Source organism: Bombina bombina, chromosome 6 (genome assembly GCF_027579735.1).
Source record: "Bombina bombina isolate aBomBom1 chromosome 6, aBomBom1.pri, whole genome shotgun sequence".
In the NCBI taxonomy this organism is placed as follows: Eukaryota; Metazoa; Chordata; class Amphibia; order Anura; family Bombinatoridae; genus Bombina; species Bombina bombina.
The window spans coordinates 926,147,308-926,174,343 of NC_069504.1; positions in this window are offsets into that span (position 1 = coordinate 926,147,308).

The following is a 27,036-nucleotide window of genomic DNA, read 5'->3' on the forward strand; positions in this document are numbered from 1 at the left end:
GCCTCTCACCAGGCCCCCACCCTTTACTAAGCTTTTGATACTGCATAAAAATAAGAACAGAAGCCATTGAGGCCCCACCCCATGTCCCCTGTTCCTGCAAGATGTCTTCTCTGTCCCATCCACTAGTCCCATGCTCACACTCCTGCCTCTCTAGGCATAAGCCACCCAAACCCCCATCCGTTCCCACAGAAAAAGCAATTAATAACTGGGCCAAGGCAGCCATGTCACTCAGCCTGCCCATCTCTGCAGGTCCTAAAGATGCGCCCTCTCCTGGATCCTCCTCTTCGAAGTCGCTATATAACTCCAGTAAGTTCAAAGAGTCCACTTCCCTCTGAATTCATGCACAGGACCTCTGAAGCCCTGCATGGTGGCACTGCACAAATAAATCATATCTAGACAAATGCACACCACTCAAATCCCCACATCACCCTTCAAAAACCTCCCATTCCACCCAACCACCAGGGTGGGACTCCCGCTTGGACAAAAGCCCAATATATAGGGAAGAAGCAAACAGGGGAAAAGGGAGGGCATTTTTTTTTGCATAACCCATTTTATAATCATATTATCACCCTTAATATAACTAGGCATTGAAGGTACTGCAACAAGTTATTTAGCAAAATCTAACAGTCTAGGGGTGACAATACAGCCCATTCGTTTATAACCCCTCCATTCAAAAACTGGGCCATGACTCGTTCAGACTAAGAGGAATTATGCTGCATAATGTAAAAATACGAAGTAAATTAAAAAAAATATGCCCCTGAGGTGTTCCCCACAGGCCAGTCTCCTCTATCCCAGATTCCCAGTCAATTCTTAGCCTGACAGGAAGGCTGCCTGCACCACCACCCATTGGGATCCCAAAGAACAATCCCACGGCTATAAAATTATCTCCAGTTCCCCTTCACGGCCCACTAGGCCCACAAGCCCCCCTCGCCCCGTGGTCTGTTGTAGCTTACTGCCCCTTAACTTGTGCCCCCAGCTCCTTCAGTCCTTTAAAAAGTGCCAAATGCCTCACATCCACTCCACCAGGCACACTCCCCACTTCTGCCACTCGAGACACCACAACTGAAGTTGCCAATGCCACCTCAGGTCCAGTCACTATCATAGGGGGCTGAGGGACCATCCGGGATTTGCCATCCTGCAATGCTGTAGTTGAGCCTCCTGGCTGTTCTGTCTTCACCGCCCTCCAAGAAGGAGATCGCCTCCTTGACCTGGAACGTGACCTCAATTCGCTGGTCCTGACCTCTCACTGATGCTCCAACCTGGCCCAAGTTTGAGACCACCGGTCCCACTCCCGACCTGTCCTTACTCCCTCCTGCTCTTCATTCCTGACTTGTTGCTCTGCCTCTGGCCAGGCCCCCACCCTTGGCTAAGCTTTTAATCCTGCATAAAAAAAGGAACAGAAGCCAATGAGGCACCACCCCATGTCCCCTGTTCCTGCAAGATGTCTTCTCTGTCCCATCCACTAGTCCCATGCTCACACTCCCGCCTCTCTAGGCATAAGCCACCCAAACCCCCATCCATTCCCACAGAAAAAGCAATTAATTAACTGGGCCAAGGCAGCCATGTCACTCAGCCTGCCCATCTCTGTAGGTTCTAAAGATGCGCCCTCTCCTGGATCCTTCTCTTCGAAGTCGCTATATAACTCCAGTAAGTGCAAAGAGTCCACTTCCCTCTGAATTCATGTCCAGGACCTCTGAAGCCCTGCATGGTGGCACTGCACCAATAAATCATATCTAGACATATAAACACCACTCAAATTCCCACATCACCCTTCAAAAACCTCCCATTGCACCCAACCACCAGGGTGAGACTCCCACTTGGACAAAAGCCCAATATATAGGGCAAAACAAACAGGGAAAAGGGTAGGGATTTTTTTTGCATAATCCATTTTATAATCATATAATCACCCTTAATATAACTATGCATTGAAGGTACTGCAATAAGTTATTTAGCAAAATCTAACAGTCTATGAGTGACAATACAGCCCATTAATTTATAACCCCCTCCATTCTAAAAACTGGGCCATGCCTCGTTCAGACTAAAAGGAATTATGCTGCATAATGCACAAATACGAAGTAAAATAAAAAATAAATAAAAAAAATATGCCCCTGAGGTGTTCCCCACAGGCCAGTCTCCTCTATCCCAGATTCCCAGTCAATTCCTAGCCTGACAGGAAGGCTGCCTGTACCACCACCCATTGGGATCCCAAAAAACAACCCCACGCCTATAAAACTCTCTCCAGTTCCCCTTCATGGTCCACTAGGCTCCGCCATACCATTGACTTCCCTATCCTAGCCCCACTTACTGCCTTCATCCACACCTGGGCCTTCAGATGACTCTCCGCTCCTCTGCCCCACCACCTCACGTGACATCTTCCTGACTGCTCATCTGTACTGCAGTGTAAAGCATGAGTGGAGTTTATTTTATTTATTTCCTAACCTAATGCATATCCCTGTGGTATTTTACACCATTGAGATGATATCCTTCATTTACTTAATTGCTTTTGATCACCAAGGAAACTTGTGCCAGGGTAAAGCAACAGGATCTGATCTAGTATAATGCAATAGGAATATTACAACTCATTCCTCGATAGGCTTTTTTTTATTTTTGCTAAACTGCAATTAACACCTGTCAGGGTAGCAGGAACCAAACAGAGACGTAAAATTCTAAATTAAACACACCTTTATTAAAAAATATCAAAAAATTATAACGAGTCCAAAAGTCAAATGATAAGTCAATAGTCAAACCCAGACCAGATAGTCAGACGAGCCGGGTCAGGAACCAAAGCGAATAGTTAGATGAGCAGGGGTCAGTAACATGAAAATTAGCGAAGTTAGGAACTAGCCAGGGATCAGGAACCAGAAGGGACGTCATACAAGCCAGGTTATACACAGAATCGGGAACATAGGAGCTCACAGAGAGATCAGAGACAACGCAATGGCAGACAGAACTGAGGCAGTTAAATAAGGAGTGATGACATCATCATTCTGGGACTGCAACCTGTTTCTCTCTGATGATGTTTTCCAGTTTGGCTATAAGAGGGAGCCTGGAAGTAGTGAGCAGCATTACACACTCTGCTACAGGCAGGGAGGAAAGACAGGTAAGTCTAAAATGGCAGCCAAGATAAAAAGCAGCAAATAACTATTGAAGTCAGGATGAAACCCTGACAACACTTTAGTCATATTAATCAATGTTCTTTATAAACCCATACAAATAATCATTCTGCATCACTCCCATCACATGTCACTTAAGGATGCCACATCCACTAATGCATTCACCATTTGCAGCACTAAAATGCTAAACTGCTACAAGACTCACACCCAAAAATCCCCTCCATCACAGCCCAATAACCCAAGAGAAACTGAAGAGTAATCACAGTGAATCTAAATGTACTATTTAGTTCTCTTAAATTAAAAGGATAGAAAGGTCAAAATTTAATTGTACATGGGTGCATTTCAATTTGAATTATAAGTTTTTTGCAATATACTTCAATTAGCAAAAATGCTTCTAGTTAACGTTATTAGTGTTTTTCAGAGGCATGCACACATATATTCTGTGAGGGCCTATGCACCAGTATTCAAACATCATGCATGCTCAAAAAGGTGGCTGTGGTGTGTATTGCTTCTGAAGATGTCATTTGTGTCATACACTGCTCTCTGAGAAGGTGTGGTGTTGCACGGCTCTCACAGGATATGTGCATATGCTGCAGAAAAACAGTAATCATTTTTATTTGAAGAATTTTTGCTAACTGAATTATATTGCAAAAATGCTTATAGTATTTCACACTGATATGCGCCTATGCACATTTCATTGTTGACCTTTTTATCCCTTTCACACAATGTTAAACAAGGCTCATGCATTGTGGACTCTCATTCAAACTTTGTACCTGCTCAGCGACGGTGTTTATTATATCAGTGAAAGTTTGTGTCATGCAAGCCACAGCTGACTCTCTTTTCATGATGGTGCACGGGGCACGCAAATGCTTATGCCACTGAATCAGCGATACCTTTACTAGAATCATTTTTGTAATATAAATATAGTTATTTATTTTGCATGCAAATCTTTTGTAATGGTGTGAATAAGTTCTGAGGCATTAATAAAAATGACTTTAATGTCCCAATAAACTGAGCAAACCTCAATATTTATTAATGAGATATGACTTTTCTAGTTCAGCCTCTTTATGTCTTCAGTTTTACAACTACTCTGTTCTACAAGGGGATGTGGGGGTAGATTTAATATCATATAAAATGGAATTTTGTGGTCCTCAGAAAATTAACATCTCTAATGGGATATTGTCATAGTAAGTATTGTATTGTCACCTGAAATTGTGATTGCAATGTTTTAACTGGTCAATGTTATGTAGACTCACAACATTCATTAAAACATGCATAGAGACTGTGTAGGATTAAACATTATATTGTAGGTGCTAATAAAACTGTTTATTATTGCTAATCAATAAAAACTGTGGCCGTTTTACATTGTTGACTGAGTTTTATTAGCAGTTGGATGGGGTAGGCAGTGGTATACTATGTATTCAGTTTCTTGCAGTCCGATAGATCTAACCTTTAGTAAAACTATATATAAGTACTATTTAATGTTGCACAGTAAGGGCATACAATAAAAATGAGAAATGAGGGTAAACAGAGTTTATGAACTATAGCTTTACTTCTATTTGGGAATTTTCATTTTATGCAAAACAGGGATATATGATTAGAAATAGTATTTACCTAGATTTAAATACAACAAATAACTTTTTTCATAAAGTGCACAGGATCATTTTAGGAACAAAATTGAATATATAGTGTATATATATATATATATATATATATATATATATATATATATATATATATATATATATATATATATATATATATATATATATATATATATATATAGTATATATATATATATTCATAAATCTGAAGCTGTGTGTGTGGGAATATTTATAATATTTTTTCCCAGAATCAGGGATAAATCTTTGATGAATAAATTTTGGCTAAGAGCTTAGATGAACAAAGACCTAGTAGAGGATATGGATGAATGCCAGAACAAGAAAAATTACCAGGTTCTGTCTGAAAGGAAAATAAAAATCATATATTATTTTAAACATTTATTTTTCAAATTGTTTGCCAAATACAAGAAAAGGTTAGCTTTCAGTGCTAGCAAATGAGTCATACTAACATATTTGTCTAATATTTATATTGTTTTTTTGTTTTATCTATCCATCTATCTATCTATCTATCTATCTATCTATCTATCTATCTATCTAACCATCTATCTATCTAACCATCTATCGATCTATCATCTATCTATCTATCTATCATCTATCCATCCACCCATCATTTATCTATCTATCGATCTATCTATCTATCATCTATCTATCTATCTATCTATCTATCTATCTATCTATCTATTTATCTAATTATGATCTATACATCCATCATCTATCTATCTATATATCTATATATTAATCATATATCTACTATCTATATATCTATCTATCTATCATCTATCTATCTATCTATCTATCTATCTATCTATCTAATCTATACATCCATCTATCTATCTATCATCAGTCTATCTATCTATCTATCTATCTATCTATCTATCTATCTATCTATCTATCTATCTATCTATCTATCTATCTATCTATCTATCTATCTATCTATCTAGGATCCCAGTTCATCTGATGCTTACGTCTCCCTCATTAATATACAAAGCAAAATTAGTGAATCCTTTGCATATTAGTGGCAACATCAATTTATTTAAATGAGATCTCTTGACAGTTTTTAAATAGTATGTATTTAAGATTCATGTAAAATCATATATATGTTGTATAAGAAAATACCTTCTGAGAGCTGTTTAATGAAAATTTGCTTTTCTTTCAGAGTAATATTATACTCTCCACAAACTCTCAACTGACTTGTAAAATATCCATACTATTGAATTCAATTTAAGCCAGAGAAAATTACAAATCAAATGTTACTTTATAATAATAGATTTTATGATAATGAGGTAATTAACCCCTTAATGACCGGACCATTTTTCAATTTTCTTACCCTTAATGACAATGGCTATTTTTACATTTCTGCAGTGTTTGTGTTTAGCTGTAATTTCCCTCTTACTCATTTACTGTACCCACACATATTATATACCGTTTTTCTCGCCATTAAATGGACTTTCTAAGGATACCATTATTTTCATCATATCTTATAATTTCCTATAAAAAAAATATAAAATATGAGGAAAAAATTGAAAAAAACACACTTTTTCTAACTTTGACCCCCAAAATCTGTTACACATCTACAATCACCAAAAAACACCTATGCTAAATAGTTTCTAAATTTTGTCCTGAGTTTAGAAATACCCAATGTTTACATGTTCTTTACTTTTTTTGCAAGTTATAGGGCCATAAATACAAGTAGCACTTTGCTATTTCCAAACAACTTTTTTTCAAAATTAGCGCTAGTTACATTGGAACCCTGATATCTGTCAGGAATACCTGAATATCCCTTGACATGTATATTTTTTTTTTTAGAAGACAACCCAAAGTATTGAGGCCCATTTTGGTATATTTCATGCCACCATTTCACCGCCAAATGTCATCAAATAAAAAAAAAAGTTCACTTTTTCACAAATTTTGTCACAAACTTTAGGTTTCCCACTGAAATTATTTACAAACAGCTTCTGCAATTAAGGCACAAATGGTTGTAAATGCTTCTTTGGGATCCCCTTTGTTCAGAAATAGCAGACTTATATGGCTTTGGGGTTGCTTTTTGGTAAGTAGAAGGCCGCTAAATGCTGCTGCGCACCACACGTAAATTATGCCCAGCAGTTAAGGGGTTAAATTAGGTAGCTTGTAGGGAGCTTGCAGGGTTAATTTTAGCTTTAGGGTAGAGATCAGCCTCCCACCTGACACATCCCACCCCCTGATCCCTCCCAAACAGTTCTCTTCCCTCCCCCACCCCACAATTGTCCCCGCCATCTTAAGTACTGGCAGAAAGTCTGCCAGTACTAAATAAAAGGAGTTTTTCTTTTTTTTAATAAAAAAAAATAAAATGTTTTAGCTGTGATGGACTCCTGCCTTAGCCCCAACCTCCATGATCCCCCCCCCCAGCTCTCTAACCCTCTCCCCTACCTAATAGCCGCCATCTTGGGTACTGGCAGCTGTCTGCCAGTACCCAATTTGCCCCCCAAAAAAGTGTTTTTTTTTATCTTTTATTGCCAGTTTAAATTTTTCTGTAGTGTAGCAGCCCCCCACAATACCCCAACCCCCTCCCCCTCCCAGATCCTCATATATTTATTTTTTCCCCCCTCTTCCCTCCTCATTGGTGTCAGTGTGGGTAGCTAATCGCGCACGCGCATGCGTGCCCCCGCACGCTCCCGGCACCCGGCGTGCACATTGCACTTACAGGAGCCGGATGCCGGGTAGCGATGGGCCGCCCACCCGCCTCCCTGTTGCGCTCCCACCCACCAACGAACCGGCACCATCGCTACCGGTGCAGAGAGGGCCACAGAGTGGCTCTCTCTGCATCGGAGTCTTCTGAAAGGGTATTGCAGGATGCCTCCATATGGAGGCATCACTGCAATACCCTGAGAGCTGCTGGAAGCGATTGCGATCGCTTCCAGCACTCTCTTAGACAACTGACGTACCAGGTACGTCTATTGTCATTAACTGTAAGTTAATGCATGACGTACCTGGTACGTCAGTTGTCATTAAGGGGTTAAAATAGCTGTTAAAGTGTGAAACAAAGACACAATTATATGGACATAGTCAGCATGCAAATTAATTGTGAAATGTGACTGAATGAGGAATTTTAGTATAATCAGCGGAAGGATAATGCATTAAAAGATTCTTATGGGTCGATTTATCATGGCCCGAATGGGGCCAAATACATCTGTTTCCTTCAGACTCGTCAGAAACAGGAGTTAAGAAGCATCTGTCTTAAGACCACTGCTCCTTAACTTGTACGCCTCCTCTGAGGCGGTGAACAGCAATCCGAACTGCTTGTGCAATGATAAATGCCGACAGCGTATGTTGTCAGTATTTATCGATGTCTGGTGGACATGATCGCTACAGTGGATCATATCCGCCAGACACATGATAAATCAGCCCCTTACTCTTAACCTCTTAAGGACCTGTATTTTTCATAGTTTCCATGCTTAAATGACACGAGCAGTTTTGGCATTTTTGCTCACTATAGGTTTAGTAGGTTTTACACACAGGCCTTTCTAGTGATACCCTATATAATAGAAAAATGGCAAAAAAAAGCAAACATTTATTTATTTATATAGGGCAAGATGATGAGTTGAGCGCATGAGCGGTAAGGCGTTTATTACAGGGCTATGAGCATGTTGGGCTTACCGCTAGAATGATTACCGCAACTTCAGAGCTCTGGTTAAATGTTTTGCAAAACAAAAAAGTTGATCAAAACACATCAAAAATACATCACAAAGTATAATAATAACACTATCTAATAAAAATTATTCAAAACAAATATTGCACACAAAAGTTATAAGGGTTCAAATATATGAGGTCTCAGGTGTTAGAAAAAAAGTCAGGCAAAGGGCTTTAACATAGACATCAGGGGTGTATTTTGGCCTAGGCAAACAAGGCACTTGCCTAGGGCAGCAGAATGGAGGGGGCAGCACATTTTTTGTGTCTATATTTTTAAGAAGCTTGCAGTTATTTTAGAAGTATCTATCTATCCATCCATCCATCCATGTATAAAATGGGAGATTTTGCCCAAGGAACTTACATTCTAGGGGTATAGCGGTAACACGGAAGTATTGTTTCAAGGAGGTGTCTTTGGAGGGTTTTATGCATACTGCAACAATAGATAGATATGTGTATATGTTTGTGTGTGTGCGCATGCATGACCACATGTTTGTGTATAGCTCTTTGTGTGTATGTGTCTGTGACAATGTGTGTGTTTGTTTATATGTTTGTGTGTGGCTGTGAATGTGTGTATGTAAGTGATTTTCAAGCAGTGGTGAACATTTACTTTGGAAATACCAAAATAAAAAAATATTATATGTTATATATTATATTATTATAATATTATATATTATATTATATATGTGTGTGTGTGTGTGTGTGTATGTGTGTCTATATATGTGTACTTATGTATTTATGTATTGATATGTTTATATGTATTTACAGACAAATATACACATATAAACACATAAATACATATCTACACATATATTGACACATATATAAGTGCATTGGAGCCCTTTGCAGTTAAGTATATGAAAACATGAAACGTCATGTTTATGCAATATTCATTTTTTTATAAAGGTTTTAACTCTGAATTAACTGTAAATATTTGACATTAAATAGCTATTCATATATATATATATATATATATATATATATATATATATATATATATATATATATATATATGTATATATATGTGTGTGCAAATATACTGTATATTGTACAAAAAACCCATCAGATATATGTCTAATTTTTTATTTCTGAATAAATGGAACATATTCTGTTGTGAAGAACATTGGAATGTGAAATATTCATATTTTCATATCTGGTTAGCGCACATGAGAATATGCAATTAGTTTTGTGCGACAGTGGGGTGTTTTTTTTTTCTATTGACTTATATGGGGGAATATGTGAACGTGCACACGATATTCTAACTTCGTCTTTTTGCGCTTGTCGGGTTAATGCGTGAGCAACAACAGTTTACTTTCAGCTATGAGCATACAAGCACAACCTAATGAGCCCATAAAGCTTACTTCTTGTGCAATTAACGCTCGGGTGGGAGAGTTAATTAGTGCTCCACTCGTAATCTGGCCCAAAATGTTTTATTAGGAAAAAAGTACATTGAGATTTCTCTTGTTTGCATGTATGCCCAGCGGTTTTCTTTAAAGTTATTTGTACAAAACTAGTGTAGCTAAAGCACAACACAGCCAGATAGATTCATTATGTTGTTCTAATTTTATGAACACCCTGTGGAGCCAATTTATCATAGTGCGAGCGAACAAAATATGATGAAGCGTACCATGTCCGCCTCACATCGATAAATGCTGACAGAATAAGTTGTCAGCATTTATCAATGCACAAGCAGTTCTGGTGAACTGGCAGGGGATGTCAATCAACCCGATCGTATTCAATTGGGTTGATTTCTGACCGCAGCCTCAGAGCAAGCAGACACGTTATGAAGCAACAGTCTTTAGACCGCTGCTTCATAACTTTTGTTTCTGGCGAACATGAAGGCTCGTGTGGAAAAAGGGGCATTCAACCCCCATATGTCTATATTTACAATTTATAGCAAATATAGGCCAAATACTACAAAGATGGAATTATTGGTTTAACGCAAATATTTGTTATGCTTGGACTGTAAGCTAAATATGGATCACCCAATTCAAAACTGCTACACAAAAGTAAATATCTGTAGAATTTAGGGGTAAAAACACACACAAAAAACATTTTATTAAAAATAAAATTATAAAAAAATAAACCTTATTAAAACTTTATTAAAAATATATAAAAACAATTTTTTATCACTGTATGTGATTGTGTTCACTGTGACAGAAGGTCATTTTTGACCTGTGATCACTGTGGCCACAGTGATCACAAGTCAATGGGACACTTTTTGTGCATCACTGGACTGCCTCTCTCCTGTGGGCCAGGCTCTTATGTGGGCTTTGCTGCTATATACCACACTCCCTTCATATGGGTAACATATAAATATAAAGTATATTTTTGTTTGACTGTGAAGCAGAGGTGCTGAAGGACGAGAGAAAAAGTTGCTTGTTCAGTATAGGAAAATCTAATTTTCAAAAGACAAAACAAAGCAGTGTACTGCATTATGAAACATTTTCGTTTAGATAAAACAGATAGCACTTTTAAGCGTTAACTGAGAATGAAGTGCTTAATTGGTGCTACAGTAGCTTGCACTAAAACTTTAGAAACAAGTGTTAAAATAATGCAGGGGATAGGAAAGTTGTTTTTTATTTAACATTCTGTTCCAGATTACAAATGAAGCGCTATTGGATTTTTTTCACTTGTGTGCTAAATGCACTCAAATTAAACTTTTAACACGGGCGGGTTACCAGTTGAAAGTAAACAGTTAGCGTGCGAGTGAAACACGATGTGCGCTCCAGATATTGTGACCTTTTTCTCCCTATAGATTTCAATGGAGTGTGCTTTAAAAAAAGACCTACAGTGCTAAACCCTATAAGGCCTAGATTTAGAGTTCGGCGGTAGCCGTCAAAACCAGCGTTAGAGGCTCCTAACGCGGGTTTCTTACGCACTCCGGTATTTAGAGTTTATTTACCGCCACTCAAAATACACCTAACGCTCACCTTTCTACCGCCACCTCAGACCCAGTAGTAAACATATACCGACAAAAAAAACATCCACGAATCACAAAACAAATATTACACAAAGTACACTTACACTCATACAAACACGACACTATCTTTATTTTTCATATTTTATTTTTTTTCGTTAAAATACAAAGGATTAAAGTTGCGAGATCTCTGGTGTTTGAAAAAAATCCACACAAATCCATTTTCCCATTGACTTACATGGACATACGGGAAAAGACCCTCATATACCTACATCTAACGAATAACATTATCACAAACATACACTCATCGATGCATACAAACAATATACACCACATGACATACACAAAATATTTATTTATTACAAAAAGAACACGATTTAGCGACTTTTTCACACAAGATCATGACGTCACTCACTTTACGAGGAAAACCAGTCTTAGAAAAAAAAATTAGAAATCTTTTGAGCCTCCATTGACTTCTATTGGGAAGACGTGCTCGTGCACGCGAAACCCTCATTTCCCTAACGCACGCAAATAGCGTAGACTGAAAAACTCCAAATACCAGCGCTAGAAAAGACATGATTTCATGCGTTAGACCCAGCTATGATAAATAGATAAAGAAATGACTATTTCCCTATGGTGGACTTATGGTTTTTAATTATTAAATATTCACCACACCATAAATATTTTTCACACTTTTAGATTACATCAACTACAAATCCACATCACTAGTAACACATTATTATTTCAATAAAATTACATTTACAATTAAAATAAAATTCAATACACATTTCCGGATTCCCAAACACTACACAATGGGAAACATCTCTCATTTACCTTTATTATTGCATTTCAGTTATTCAACTCATATGCTTGCAGCAACTGCATATCTACATAGGCTTAACACATAATCACTCATGGATGCACATATATTACTTTTAACATTCACTCATACATGTGCATTCAAATGATGGGGGACAAACACATTACATTCTCTACAGGAATCACAAAACACAACATATGGATTTGACTGTACTTGTAACATCATGATTCCATCACCAGAAACCATTAGGAATTACGTACAACACGAACATCATTACACCAGATTACAGATGTCACTTTATGGGAAGGAACAACAATGCCACACCGCTATATAGAAGTCAGCATATGTGGGACACAATCACAATATATACGTACATGTACATAACACGCATCACCCATCACGCAACCACAAAGCACACATTTAGATTTTATTCAGCACACAATAACAATGTAGCACAATACAACAACACAATGAGGATTTCACAACTACATAGGCAGGTTAATAATATCATGACGTCATTAGAAGATTCAACCATACACATCACAGATTCACCACTGTACCGCCCCTTTAGGAACTTTAACACTCAATACTACAATACAACATATACGTAAACCACACTTTTGAACAACATTATTATGGAGATTTCAATGGGACAATTAAGAAATATTGTCAGATCGCAAATCAATTATATATACAATACTACAGATGACAGCCGGAAGTTATTCAGTATTCGTGCAATTTTTATGGGACGCATACAATATTGTCAGATATAAAATCACTTATATATATAATACTACAGATGACAGCCGGAAGTGCTTCAGTATTAGTGTCATTTGAAAGGGACGCATACAATATTGACAGCTCGGCAATCACTTATATATACAATACTACAGATGGCAGACGGGAAGTTCGGAATTATTATTGCGATTTTAAAGGGACACGTACAATATTGACAGCTCGGCAATCACTTATATATACAATACTACAGATGACAGACGGGAAGTTCTGAATTCTTATTGCGATTTGAAAGGGACGCATACAATATTGACATCTCGGCAATCACTTATATATACAATCCTACAGATGACAGCCGGAAGTTATTCAGTATTAGTGCCATTTGAATGGGACGCATACAATATTGACAGCTCGGCAATCACTTATATACACAATACTACAGATGGCAGACGGGAAGTTCTGAATTCTTATTGCGATTTGAAAGGGACGCGTACAATATTGACTGCTCGGAAATCACTTATATATACAATACTACAGATGACAGCCGGAAGTTATTCAGTATTAGTGCGATTTGAAAGGGACGCATACAATATTGACTGCTCGGAAATCACTTATATATACAATACTACAGATGACAGCCGGAAGTTATTCAGTATTAGTGCGATTTGAAAGGGACGCATACAATATTGACTGCTCGGAAATCACTTATATATACAATACTACAGATGACAGCCGGAAGTTATTCAGTATTAGTGCGATTTGAAAGGGACGCATACAATATTGACAGCTCGGCAATCACTTATATATACAATACTACAGATGACAGACGGGAAGTTCTGAATTCTTATTGCGATTTGAAAGGGACGCATACAATATTGACATCTCGGCAATCACTTATATATACAATACTACAGATGACAGCCGGAAGTTCGGAATTATTATTGCGATTTTAAAGGGACACGTACAATATTGACAGCTCGGCAATCACTTATATACACAATACTACAGATGGCAGACGGGAAGTTCTGAATTCTTATTGCGATTTGAAAGGGACGCGTACAATATTGACATCTAGCTAATCACGTATAGATACAATACTACAGATGGCAGATGCTACTTTATCGTTTACAAACAATATTGCAGCAACATTGATCGATCACATTCGATGCACATTATACACAACTATGCACTTTCATTCATGTTAGCGTGGACGTGTGCTTGTTACTATAAGATCGCGTTTAACAAATATTGATTACGCATATGAGCAAACATTACAAACATGCACTGTATGTGTGATATTTGACACTTTCACATTGAGATTCATTGGGGGAAAACAACATTTCAGCAAACAACAAAAAAACGCCCACTGTGAAAGCATTCGCGCCGCTCACATACCAACAGGTGAATACAATCAGCAATCATTACAAACTCACTACCATTGGACTAATTGTACTATAAATCCCCCAAACAACATGGCCAATGCATCACTTGTGATCCACATCAGATCAAGTGCTTACCTTGTTACGCTGTTTTGAAAGATGGATGACGATGACATGGTAGACGCTGCTGGTGGTGCTATTGGCGAACTAGCTGTTGGTCGAATCAGGCAGCCTCGGCGGCTCAGACCGAGACGAAGGGGTCGTCTGGTTCGAGGTCCTCGTGTCTACAGGGTGAGACCCACCTTGGAAAACATGAGCGACTTTGAGGTTTTTGATAAGTATCGGCTCGATCGCGAACAGCTCATTGGCCTTTACGATCTTCTTAAACCTCATTTGGAGCCACGTATACAAATAAGGACTGCTGTTCCCCCCATGAGTAAGATGCTAAGCTGTCTATACGTCCTGGCCTCCGGGAGTTTTCAATCCGGAGAACTGTACATGCATGGCCTGGCTCAAGGTACATTCTCTGTGGTGTTTGATAACTTTCTGGACGCCATGGTACGTATCAGTAAGCAATACATAGGATTCCCACAGAATGATGGTGATTGGAGGCGCCTGAAGCGGGAATTCTTTGATATTGCTCAATTGCCCAATGTCTTGGGAGCCATTGATTGTACCCACATTGCGCTGCGTGCTCCAATTGATGACTTGCCCTTCAGAAATCGCAAACATTTTCATAGCCTCAACGTGCAGTATGTTTGTGACGCACGGATGAGGATTATGCATGTGTATGCGAATTTTGGAGGGGCTTGTCATGATGCCCGCATCCTCTCTCTGTCGTCCCTGTGGAGACAGTTTGAGGAAAGACAAATGCCCCCTGGTTATCTCGTTGGTGAGTATTTGTGCTCAACATGGTTAATTATTTTGACAATTGCCCCTGTATTTTTTAACTGTTAGCGTCATGTTCAGCTATAGGATTAAATTTAACCATTTCTTATTTACCGACGCTAATGTCTAGTTTTATTGAAAAGCAGATATGTAGCATGTCTTACCTTAAGTGTTCAGATAGAGAATGCAATGTAACCATGTAGTTAGCATTTTACACAAGGTTTGTTTTAGGAGAAATACGCATATGTAGCATGTCTTAGATGAAATGGCAAGATATTATCTCATGCAATTTAACGCTGTCATTGTCTTTTTCCGCTAATGTCTAGTTTTATTGAAAAGCAGATATGTAGCATGTCTTACCTTAAGTGTTCAGATAGAGAATGCAATGTAACCATGTAGTTAGCATTTTACACAAGGTTTGGTTTAGGAGAAATACGCATATGTAGCATGTCTTAGATGAAATGGCAAGATATTATCTCATGCAATTTAACCCTGTCATTGTCTTTTTCCGCTAATGTCTAGTTTTATTGAAAAGCAGATATGTAGCATGTCTTACCTTAAGTGTTCAGATAGAGAATGCAATGTAACCATGTAGTTAGCATTTTACACAAGGTTTGGTTTAGGAGAAATACGCATATGTAGCATGTCTTAGATGAAATGGCAAGATATTATCTCATGCAATTTAACCCTGTCATTGTCTTTTTCCACTAATGTCTAGTTTTATTGAAAAGCAGATATGTAGCATGTCTTACCTTAAGTGTTCAGATAGAGAATGCAATGTAACCATGTAGTTAGCATTTTACACAAGGTTTGTTTTAGGAGAAATACGCATATGTAGCATGTCTTAGATGAAATGGCAAGATATTATCTCATGCAATTTAACCCTGTCATTGTCTTTTTCCGCTAATGTCTAGTTTTATTGAAATGCAGATATGTAGCATGTCTTACCTTAAGTGTTCATATAGAGAATGCAATGTAACCATGTAGTTAGCATTTTACACAAGGTTTGTTTTAGGAGAAATACGCATATGTAGCATGTCTTAGATGAAATGGCAAGATATTATCTCATGCAATTTAACCCTGTCATTGTCTTTTTCCGCTAATGTCTAGTTTTATTGAAATGCAGATATGTAGCATGTCTTACCTTAAGTGTTCAGATAGAGAATGCAATGTAACCATGTAGTTAGCATTTTACACAAGGTTTGTTTTAGGAGAAATACGCATATGTAGCATGTCTTAGATGAAATGGCAAGATACAGAATTATATATAAATTTATTTTATTTTTTTTATGTTTCTGACAACTTTTAATATGGATTATGTTTTTAAAAAAATATATTTCTACAACAATATACTAGTTTAAGTATTCTGTTTGAATTATGTTCTGTTCTAAATTTATAGGTGATTCTGGGTACATGAGCCGGCCTTGGCTCATTACCCCCTTGCGTAGCCCAACTGATGTGTCTGAGGAGCGCTACAATAGGGCTCATAAGAGAACCAGGGCGGTGGTTGAAAGGATGTTCGGGCTCCTGAAGATGAGATTCAGGTGCCTGGACCGTTCTGGAGGAGCACTCCAGTACAACCCAAAGAAGGTGGCTAAGATCGTTGTAGCCTGTAGCGTCCTGCATAATATTGCACAGCGGGCTGGGATGCTGCAGGCCGTCCCGGTGGACAGAGACCTCCTCAGAGATGAGGAGGATGATCCTGTTCTAGAGGGGGAATTCCAGGACGAGGGACTTGATGTCAGAGCAGACGTCATCAACCGCCACTTTAGACGGTAAAGAATAGAAGTTACACTGGAGTATTTTCAATAGATGTGAACTCTATGGAAATGACAAGTAGAGAATTGTGCAAACATGTTAGTATTGATCAAATGTTAGAATAATCTTTATTTTTCATAATATAGGTGATGCTCTGGGCATTGGGTCCTATAGCGAGTCTTTGCCACCTGGTTTTTAAAGAGGACATCAGATGGTAAGTAGAAATGTATGGACTGTTGCTGGCATGATTTGTACACAAATACATCATATGGCATACATTTTAAAAAATATAATTTTGTTTACACATTACTTAAAATGTACATAATCACAAAGGGATACTCTAGAATGACTATGGTTCAATGTCACACAGAGGTTTGTTCTGCTCAATATGACTCATCTTCACACTTGATAGAAAATAACACAGGTTCATACACAGGCTTAGTAAGCTAGTGATAGATATTTATTATGAAATGGGGGGTGGGAGAGGGGTACAGAACTGATTCATACACTTGTATGAAATCTTTATATATAATTTCTTACATTAGGGAGATGACTTAATCTAAAGACTGAAAGGGAACAATTTGAAGCCTGACAGTGAAGATTTCCAAGACTGACAGTGGGGAAAAAGCCAAGATTGAAATTGAAGTATACCAATGGGATCATGTCTGGCATTATATTTCAATTCTGCTGACCTTGAAAACCATACAAATACATGTTCACATGGTAAGTGCAAACTATTTGATAGAATAAGGCTGTGGAGACATCCTATTGGAGACACTTAGATGATTTTCTATTTTGTAGATGGTATTTCCCAGTCCTCTATTTAATGAACTGATGAATAATACACCTATTGAAGATCAACTGTTTACCCCTGAATTGACTTTCAAAGACCATGCATTGTCCAGGTTGGTGTACCAATGCATGCTAGTGAAGACTGTAGAATATTAGTAGCTTACATACATTAGTCATATTTAGTTCTTAATGAGATATTTAGGGATCACAATCAGACACTTAGATGATTGTACTTTTTAGATGGGATTTCCCAGTCCTCTATTTAATGAACTGATGAATAAGACACCTATTGAAGATCAACTGTTTACCCCTGAATTGACTTTCAAAGACCATGCATTGTCCAGGTTGGTGTACCAATGCATGCTAGTGAAGACTGTAGAATATTAGTAGCTTACATACATTAGTCATATTTAGTTCTTAATGAGATATTTAGGGATCACAATCAGACACTTAGATGATTGTACTTTTTTAGATGGGATTTCCCAGTCCTCTATTTAATGAACTGATGAATAAGACACCTATTGAAGATCAACTGTTTACCCCTGAATTGACTTTCAAAGACCATGCATTGTCCAGGTTGGTGTACCAATGCATGCTAGTGAAGACTGTAGAATATTAGTAGCTTACATACATTAGTCATATTTAGTTCTTAATGAGATATTTAGGGATCACAATCAGAAAAAGGAATACATATTATAGTTGATATAGAGGTATTTGAATGGACATGAAATATTACATTTAGGTTCATCATACATATATTGTTTACATGTGATATACATTATTATGTATAATTTTAATTTTTGATATTTAAATATAATTTTTAATCAACAATATAATGGTGTATGTATTTAATTAATTTAAAATCAATGTAATGATTATCTTTAAAAAATGTTGATCAAAGTTAGAGCATAGACACCATATGATTTTAAATGTATTTTATGAATATTTTACAACGTGTGTATTAACTTTGTTCCATTTTTATTATTTGTCATTTCAGATTGGCATCTGATGACTTCCTGGAATATTTAATTATTTTCTATTAAATATATGTTTATTTTTAACAGATTCTAATATATATCAATATAATCTGTAAATAAAACTTGGACTCCCTTGACTGGTAGTTGGCTATTTGACAAGCACATGCATAAGAGAAAATAATGCATTAATAGTAGAAAATAAAAATCTTACGAGAATATTAAAATATATCTTTTAACATTAATTGGGGAGTCAGATTCTTCAATGCTTTTATATAGAAAAAGTATATATTAAAAATATTTAGGATATGTAGTAATATTATGATTGTTTTAACATTTAATAAGGTGAAGTGGTTCAATTACATGAAAGTGACAGTGTTGTTGAATGTAAAAAGAATTGTATAAGATCATGTATCTTCCTTAGGTATCTCAAAACATTATTAGAAAATATTTTACAATTATTACATTTATAAATGGTAGGTCATTTAACTTGATATTTTTAACAAATTAGTTATTGGATGCCAGGTTAATCTATGTAATTTTCTAGTGGAGTCATTTAACTATACTTAGTAATATTATGTATTTATTACAATCTTACCTCTTGGGTTAGACATCAAATATCTATATAGAATGTAATTTCCCCTTTAGTTTATTTTGTCAATGTTAAATCAAAATACAATATGTTTGGGTCCTTAAAGGGGTCATTCAAAATGTATATTTTGTATAGATTGTTACAAATATCATACAAGAATTTAAACATATTTAGAATGTACTATAGAATTACATTCAGTCTTTAAATATACTTGTTAAAATAAAAATAAATGCACATATCTTAGTCAATGATATAAGGCATCTATATGCAAACAACAATCAGCATCAAAATAGCCTATGTAGAGATGTATTTAATCCACGAATATATATAATTACAATATAATGATTGAATAACAAAACATATTAAGTTGGTCAAATATAAGATTATTATACAAAATGCATACATAACATATAGCTTAATGTCCCTCTACGCTGAAGGCTAAAAAAGACCTCATTTAATAAATATATTTCAGTCAGTGTGTAAAACAATCTAGAAGTTAATCTAAATTTGCTTTACTCATATGTTAGACTCATTTAGCAAAAGGAAGGTGCCTAGGTTTATGATATATTAAGCATTATTGTGAAATGTTTATTTAAAGGGACATGAACTCAAAATATACTTAAAGGTAGACAGTTAAAAAATGAATGATTTATACATTCTGAATGAGTATTCTATTTTAATCAACTTTAAAACTTGTCTCATATTATGAATGCTCATTGTGATGTTGCTATCATTACTTTAAAAATAAGGCAGTAAATAGCTAATTTATTTGCTTCAGTACTCTGGACAGAACTTGATTGTTTGGAATAATTGATGCAACAATCGTCAAGGACAACCCAGGTTTTTATTAAACAATTGTCCGTAATATAAAATATCATTATTGATTTGCAAAGAAACATAACAAGATAACTGTTAACATTTGATAATCGGATTAAATAATAAAGTTGATTAACATTTCATGCTCAATCACCAATGGTAAATTTGTTTGGACAGTGTCCCTTTAAGAGATTTAAATAGTGTATTTACTTCTCTTCCTATCTTGACATACTTTGCTTGAAAAGCATATCGAGATAGGCTCAGTAGATGAAGATTGGTGGATGCACAGAGATGCCTTATGTGATTGTCTCAACCATGTGCATTTAAATTTCTTCTGTTGAGGATATATAAATACTAAGAGAAAATGATTTACATTTTAAAGTCTAAACAATCTTCTATCTCTACAGATCATTTGATACAATTGTTTGTAATGTCTCTTTAAAACTAAAGACGCCATTGCACAATAACATATATGAGCACTTCAGACAAATACAAGCTAGAGGTTTATTTGAGAATAACAAATCTGTAGTTTAACATTTATAAACAGATTATCCAAGTTACTGACATTCTAACCGGAATTTTAACATTAATAAATATTGCGTGGGAAACGCATCTTCAAACACCAGATTAGCATATTTAAACATTGTGTGCTATTGCGTGACATTAGACTCTAATCAATGTGCATTATAAATACATTTAATAGAGCAATGTCAATACTTCACAATAAATTTATTTAAAGAACAATAAAGACATACAATATGAAATGTGTATTTGTATTAAAGAAACAGACCGTTATTAAACCGAGAAATGTCTACAACATTAATAATGTGACAGTATTAGATTTTAAAGAGTATTTAATCATTAATATTTCACGGATCACGGATATTAAATCTGCGTCACACATATCCGCATGACAGGCCCATGAGTTACAAATAAGTCTACATGAAAAATGAAGTTACAGCACCACCAAGCGGTATGTGTAAGGATGTTACTAAGATATGAAACATTAAGGAACGGCCAATCAGAGTTCATCACACAAACACAACTTGAGTCAGGATGGTCTCACAGACATTATAACAATATTTCAAACTTTTATCCAATCAGATGTACAGATAAATTGTCCCATGGTGCATCTCATGTTTACTTCACCATATAAAAGTCCATTACACGTTGCCATCTTTGTCAGTTCTCTAATGCCTGCAGGCAGTATATATTATAATATATTTTTTGCAAAACCCAGCAGGCATGTCAGTTCCCAGGTTCACCAAGGAGGAGAGCGCTGCACTGGTCCACGCCGTCAAGGACTTTTATCCCCAGCTGTTTGGGAACAAGAGGAGCTCGACAGATGCGCCTGTTAAGAAGGCCCTCTGGGAGTCTATCACCAATGCGGTTAGATTGGTGTGTGACGTCCAGAGGACCCAGGATCAGATCATGAGGAGATTCGGAGATATGAGGTTGCGGTTATCCAAAAAAGTCAACCTCATAAGGGACTGGGTACAAGCCCGTAAGAGAGGGGGCCAAAGAAAGGCCCCGCGGAAACTGTACCTACTCCCTTATGAGGTGACTTTATGCGAGCTCCTCAATCTCCGGGTCCCCAAAAGATTTAGATCCTCGCCATCCTCGGCCTCCTCTTCTTCCCTCCCAGCTGCGGGATCTGAAAGTCCTGACGCGGGGGACAGGGCAGATGCTTCTCCGTCCGGTGGCCTGGGAGGAGCCGATAGAGAATCTGAACCAGGTAATTATCCAACTTCATATAATATTTTTTATTTTAAAAATCAAATATTTGTATTTAGTCAGATACTAAACCTATACAGATCTCACAACATACACTACATATGATGTTTAGATATCTGATTTTAGATTATTGACACATGAAATAGGAATGATGTTTCTTGCGCTCTACAGAATATGCGTCACAGAGCGGAAATGTAATTTCGCATCCACGTTAACATGGGTTTGCGGAAAGTGGCATTGCTTTATACATGTTGTTCAAATGACGGATGCGTAATTCCGCTTGGAATCATTGCGCAATGATCGCGAAAATGGCATTTCTCATCCACGTTAACATGGGTTTGCGGAAAGTGGCATTGCTTTATACATGTTGTTATAAATTAAATGGAAATTCCTAGATTAGTGAAGAATACAGTATTCTTATTTTAAATATTATAGCTAATAAAAAACGAATAATACAAATAAATTATAACATATGGCCATCAATTGATGATTATGTAATAACAAGCAGATATTCTTAAAGATACAGTAAACAACACAACTGATTGAAAATAAGAGTCCAGGATATATTTATCATTAATTTAATTGCGGAAAATATTAACTCATGGGACTACCAAAGGATTAATATCTTTGTATTGATTTGTTATTAATGTAAATATTTTAAACATGGCATGATTAGTATTAATGATATGCAATCCTCATTTAATATATTACAGATATGGATGTGGCTGCTGGATCCTCAAGCCAGGGCTTGTCACAGTATGGTATGTCTCTTTTTAATTGACATTTGTCTTCGAAACATGGACTGAACATTACATACTAAATACACATTGTTCAATATTTATATGTAATGTCTATTTAATAGATGAAAATTAAATAATTATTCGGATATCCTTAAATAACATATTATATTTTAATTGCATGCTCAATACCATTCATGACATCAACATATGGAGTAGATAATTCATTAACAAACAACAACATTGTGGAATCTATTTAATTTTAGATTAAAGGGATACTGAGCTACAATTATTAATATTGTCTTTCACATACAGTATGCAATATTAATAAACATAAAATATAATACTATCATCATATGTGACATATTCTATTGCTAAATGTATTTTAAAATAAAGAAAGTACGTTTATGTGCATCTATATTTTTGTTGACCAACCTGGGTTTTTATTGATGATTGGTGGATACCTTCAACAAACAATATTTATTGAATCCAATATTCCTTATCTGCCTTTATGATTAATATCGAGCAACATTCTAATTATAATAGGAGTCAATGTTAAATCATTTTTTACAGTTTGAACATAGAAATCAATTATTTAAATTAATCATGTCAGTGTCCCTTTAAGACAAAATAGATTCATTCATCTTTACATTCTTTTTATTAAAAACTATTGATATATAAATCTAATTATCTGTTGGAGTTACTTTATAGATATCTGCATACTCTAACAGCACCATGATTACATATTTGTAATAATCAATTTTGTTATGTATTGTGATAAATATGTGTTGTGTCCTAAACAAGATTACTGTACATTGAAAAAATGGGTCGATGTGACACATGTTTGTTTAGATTTGTCAACAGATGTTCCGCAATATGTGGTTTGTGTGTATTCTTGTAACTTCTTAAGGACATATGACGGAATTATTCCGTCATAAAACAATTGAGCTAAGTGAAAGCTGTGTCCTTAAAGGGTTAAGAACATTGATCATTGGGTATATTTAGATATGCAATAGCAGCATCTGAGATTAATTTGATGTCTAATGTAGTCTGACATTAAACATATGTTCAATACAGATATGTTTACAGAATCCCCTTGATTCAATCAAGCATTTTCTGGTGTAATGACTGCTCTATTCTTCACATTTTAAAGTTGATTAATGTTAAAATTCTAGACAGATGTGATTTAGTGATATCCAAAATGTGTTTAATAATATATATCTATATCATTCATAGAGAGAGTTGGTGTGGGGAGCCCACAGGAATCCAGCAGTGACATAGAGCCGCCTTTGCGGTCTCCTGGTAAGTCCATTGACTCATTTATATGTAATTGAAGGTGTATTGCTAATCAATATTATGATCATGATTCCGATGAAGCATAACATTATAAAAAATCAAAAAATTTATCTTCTGATTATATTTTTTTTTTTTCTATTGAGCGATTAATAATTTCAACTTTATTAGTCTACACATTTGTTATTCATAAGATGTATAACATATGTTTTTTTCAATTTGATTTTTTGACAACAGTCATCAAGTGATACACACATGATAAATCTTAAATGTTCTATGTACTATGCTTTTATGAATTTAACATTAAGACAAACAATACATTAAAATTCTGATTTATTGACAATAACAAATCTATTGTCATTTGTATGCTCCATCAAAATGATGTAAATCATAACTTTGTGTGTGTATATCTTTAATGCAACATTGATGTGCGTATTTGAGCAACAGTAACATATGTTATAATATCTGATCTTAAGGTGTACACAACATGTTATGTTTTACAGAGATTGATGTCACATGTGGGATGGAGGAGGAAGAGGCTGCCTTGGAGTCTGATGGTATGTGAAATATATCTATCATGTTTCCAACATGTTTCTTTTTTGGAAATCATTTTATTGAAGACATTCAAAGTCTACAGCTTTTTCCCTTTAAAAATGAATATTATTTGTCTGTTCAAATACACTACTGCCCCCTTTCTATATCAGGCAGCATGAAAATCTGCTTGTATATTTTTTTTTAAGAATATATAATTCATGCCATCATTATGTCACATGCATATTCCATGCCAAAACACAATAATAAGTTTCAAATAGTACAGACAGTCATTGAGATTCATCTGAGTGCCTATATAGATACCATATCCTCATTTCAGAATAGTTTACAGATTCAAACACACTTCGAAGTATATTGAAAACATAATCAATTTGAAATGCGTTGATTTGATGTCAGGATGTATGAGATGTTAATATATTTTCTTTACATTTTCAGATGGATCCACCACTTCTGGTCATCTGGATTCCGCCCCTGCCCAGTCACAGACCCCTCCCCATGCACACACCCCTGACCATGGCCACACCCCTGCACACACCCAGAGCCCTTCCCATCACCAAACTCATGACCATGCCCCGACCACTGCCAGCCCTTCCCATATTTCATATCCTGTCCCTCCCAAAAAACGCCCATACACCCCCCTTCGCCGCTCTCCCCGTATTCTGGCCCGTACAGCTGCCCAGACCCAAACTCCCCACTCCCCAGCTGTACGGCCTACCCTGGAGCGGCAGCTCACCACTCCCCAAGCCATTCCCATCCCTCCCCAAGCCAGTCCCATCCCTCCCCCCTGTTTCAACCTTCATTGTCCTGGGTGTCAGATTGTCCTTCCCAGGCACAGCTGTAAGTATCATTCTAAATACACTTTATAAGATACTTAAAGGTACAGTGAAGTTAAATTGGTTAAATTGTGATTCAAATCCAGCATGCAATGTTAAGCCAATGTATAATAGAATACTCTTATGAATTATTCGTCATTCTCTTGATATCTTTTTGGAAAACAACTTATTCCTATAATTAGTTTAAACAATAAAATAAATGTGTCCATCATTTCTTTATTGTTGGATGAATGTATCCATCAACCAGCATGCACAAACAAAGTTCATCAACAAATATTGGCTTCCATAAAAAGCAACATTCTTGCATTCAAAATCTAGCTTGAGAATTAAAACATATAATGAATATGTGTAATTTCTAAAGATTTGTCATGTCATGCTCTATCTGAATCAGTCCATTAAATATTTAGGTTCAGTGTCCCTTTAATTGGATATCACTACATATACCAAACACCACTACTTGGATCCAAAATTTTATGTACAAATGTGGATACATTATCTCTTGTCTAACCCAGTGGGAATGTAATTTCTTCTGGTTGCTATGTTTACACAGCTTGTCCTCAATGCCAAAATGTTTAAGGATAGGTGTGCCTACCACAGTCTAAATTGATTTTTTAAATTGCTGATGTAAGTACAATGTAAATCCTTTAACAACATTTGATACACTCAAGCTGTATAAGTGGATCATCTAAAACCAATTAAAGGGGACAACATGTTTGAGTAACATGAGCCTTTAATGATTTCTGTCTGTCTGAATAACCTAATTCATGTGTAAAGAATATATGAAAATTAATTTTGGTAAATAATTATTTGTCTTTATGATGACAATGTATGTATAAATATTTTTTATTCTGTTGTGTAATTATCCTTAATATTTAATTTTATTTTATTTTAGGCTGTGACTCAGCATGGCTCATGTTAGAAGGGATAGCAAGAGTAGAGCAGGCCGTGTTGAGGAACGCAGCTGTCCTGAGAGGGATGAACGACACCATGCAGGCCCAGCTCCGGGTTCAGGACTTGACTCTGCGTGAAATTATGCAATTACGTTCAAGGCCTGAATCTGGAGCTGGACATGCACAGGACAATGAAGAGGATGACCAGTAAGTGGAGGATCTGGATATGCTCCATGGTGGCAGATAATAATCCTCCGTCCACATGTTGAATTTGTATTTATATTGTTGCCATTTGGCCTTTTTATCAGTTTATTGTTGTGCCTGTTGCACTCTTTTACCTTGTCATGTGTCTCCAATGGGGCTATGCTGGCCCTTGGCAACTCTCTTCATGGACTGTGATGCACTGTGTTACCTTGCCATGTGTCTCCAATGGGGCTATGCTGGCCCTTGGCAACTCTCTTCATGGACTGTGATGCACTGTGTTACCTTGTCATGTGTCTCCAATGGGGCTATGCTGGCCCTTGGCAACTCTCTTCATGGACTGTGATGCACTGTGTTACCTTGTCATGTGTCTCCAATGGGGCTATGCTGGCCCTTGGCAACTCTCTTCATGGACTGTGATGCACTGTGTTACCTTGTCATGTGTCTCCAATGGGGCTATGCTGGCCCTTGGCAACTCTCTTCATGGACTGTGATGCACTGTGTTACCTTGCCATGTGTCTCCAATGGGGCTATGCTGGCCCTTGGCAACTCTCTTCATGGACTGTGATGCACTGTGTTACCTTGCCATGTGTCTCCAATGGGGCTATGCTGGCCCTTGGCAACTCTCTTCATGGACTGTGATGCACTGTGTTACCTTGTCATGTGTCTCCAATGGGGCTATGCTGGCCCTTGGCAACTCTCTTCATGGACTGTGATGCACTGT